The 2,354-nt window shown below is 41.7% G+C and overlaps 1 long non-coding RNA gene across 1 annotated transcript; it reads left to right on the top strand.

Moving 5' to 3' along the window:
* Positions 675-1,896, top strand: LOC110430927. The gene is made up of 2 exons (XR_002448354.1): positions 675-1,188; positions 1,654-1,896. It is a non-coding gene; the product is annotated as an uncharacterized LOC110430927 (long non-coding RNA).

Below are 2,354 nucleotides of genomic sequence, written 5' to 3'. Positions count from 1 at the left end.
CCTAGGATTCTTCAGTATTTCAACTTCTAGTAAGTTCTTGTTTTATTGTTCTTTTGGTTTATGAGTTTACTTTAATCTCTTCGCGTAGAGTTTAGAGTAATCATCTCTAGCGTAGACGTGGTGTTTAAGCTAGGATATTCATAGATATTCCCTGACTAGCTAGACCGTGGTAGTAGCGAGGAACGTGACACACTACAAGAAATGCATGATTTTTTGACATATTTAGTATGACAATAGACCATGATGTCATTATATCATCCAGATTATGACATTCAGTAATAGGCATTTTGACCTAGTGACATAAAAAAGCTGGATGTCATAATAAATGTCATAGAACTATTATAATTTCATACTATGACAATATTCACTATGTCATGAGGCCTAATATATAAATGTCAAAAAAAATTGACATAGGTTGGGTGCCAAAAAATATTTTTATAAATATTTAAAATACTCTTGTCCATGTTGGCATGTCTAATTCCACGTTGGTAGATTTTTTTTTCTTTTTGCTCTGTTTTTTTGTCAACCTGATTTCTGTTTCTAGAAAAATGCCATTCCATAAAAAATATTGTAGCAAGGAGGGTTCGAACCTATTTACCACTGAGCAAGGCAAGTTGTTTTGCTTAATTAGCGTATATAATTATATTTATTCAAATATGAGTAGCTAAGGCACATAGCCAGGCCGTGGACTCGTGGACTTGTTGCTCGCCCACTCTAGACTTTGCCACCGCACGCCCACTGCATTTGCGAGTCCACCAGGCGCCGGCGAGGGGCGCGTCCAGTGCGCGTCGGCGAGGGGCGGATCCAGCGGTTACTGGAGAGGGGGGCGTCCAGCGGGCGCCGGTGAGGGCCTGGGCAGCGGATGCCGACGAGGGAGCATTCGCGGGCGCCGGCGAGGGTCTAGGCAGCGGGCTCCGACGAGGGAGCATTCGCGGGCGCTGGCGAGGGCCTGGGCAGCGGGCGCCGTCATCGTCCTCCTCCCTCCACTCAGACATGGCAGGCGCTGCGCCGCTGCCTCCCTGCTCCAGATCTGGATGGCGCCGCCACCTCATCCAGATCCCCTGACGGCCGCACCAGAGAGGGGGCAAGGCGAGCAGAGGAGGAGAGAGATACAGGAGGAGGGAGAGGGTCCGAGACCGGGGGCACTCGCCTGACTGGGATTGTAAAAATGTTGGCGACATTGTGAAGGTCAGTTCGTCACCTTGGCTTTCTCGTTGCGCCAGCAGCTATTTTATTAGAGTAGTAGAATTGAATTTGTTCTTTCTATTTGGTAGCTTGGCGAAGCACCATGCAGATTTGCAATGCACCTACATAATTGGGTGGGCATACTCATTGTTCCTTCTTTCAGGCACCAACCTTTTGTCTCCATTATTTGTGTGTTGAAATTTAGTTTAACTAGTTTTTGTTGTTGGTCTATTTTTCAGCTTGTAAAATTCCAATTACTAAACCATAGATAAATAGTCGGGGTTGTCATGAATGGTATATTTGCATATTCATTGATAATATGTTTACATACTAGGAAGTATATTTGCCATTAGAGATCATTCACTATGTATGCTATGCACCTCGACCTGCTGTTTTATAGAAAACAATTTAGCATAATGACTTTCTTACATTTATTTCTTTAATTAACTGTCTGCTGTTTTGTTGTAGCCTAGGATCGGTTGGCCTACATTGAGCTGAGAGGAAAGGAAGTAGCTAGGAGGTATATGTATAGACATTTATTCTATAAAGCAACCATTACTTTGTAGTTCTGGAGGATACTCTATGCAATTACTTACAGTTCAACATTGTTGTGTATTTTGATCATAAGAACTTTCTGTATATACTGTGAAGTGTGAACTATGTGTGTACTGGTGTGAAATATATCATATTGTGAAACATGGGATTCAAAAATGTACACTGTGGATCTAGATTTCTTTTTTTTTTGTTTTTGCAAACTGTTATCAGAGACGCAGTTTGGCTATATGCGTCACTAATGAGCCTCTAGACGCGTCACTAATTAGAATTTTTGGCATGGCGAGGTCTCAGATATTATGACAATAACCAATGTCATACCTTATGACAAAGAATATACAGATGTCACATGATCCATTTATGACAGTGATTTTTTGACATATAGTTTTTTGTCAACTAATTGTCACAACTCTTATGTTATGACATTATTTTCATATGTAATGACATAAATGGAAAGTCAAAAAATCACAGGATTCTTGTAGTGACATTTCCGAGTTACCTTTGCAGACCATATCTCGTTAGCAGGAAGGATAGGGTTTATAGGTGCGGATTGAACATCCTTTGTGGTGTCTAGATTCCGTTAGCCTCCCCAATAGAACAGTAGATCATCCTTACCA

This window comes from Sorghum bicolor, chromosome 10 (genome assembly GCF_000003195.3).
Source record: "Sorghum bicolor cultivar BTx623 chromosome 10, Sorghum_bicolor_NCBIv3, whole genome shotgun sequence".
Taxonomy (NCBI): domain Eukaryota; kingdom Viridiplantae; phylum Streptophyta; class Magnoliopsida; order Poales; family Poaceae; genus Sorghum; species Sorghum bicolor.
This window is presented reverse-complemented; position numbering and strand designations above follow the sequence as displayed.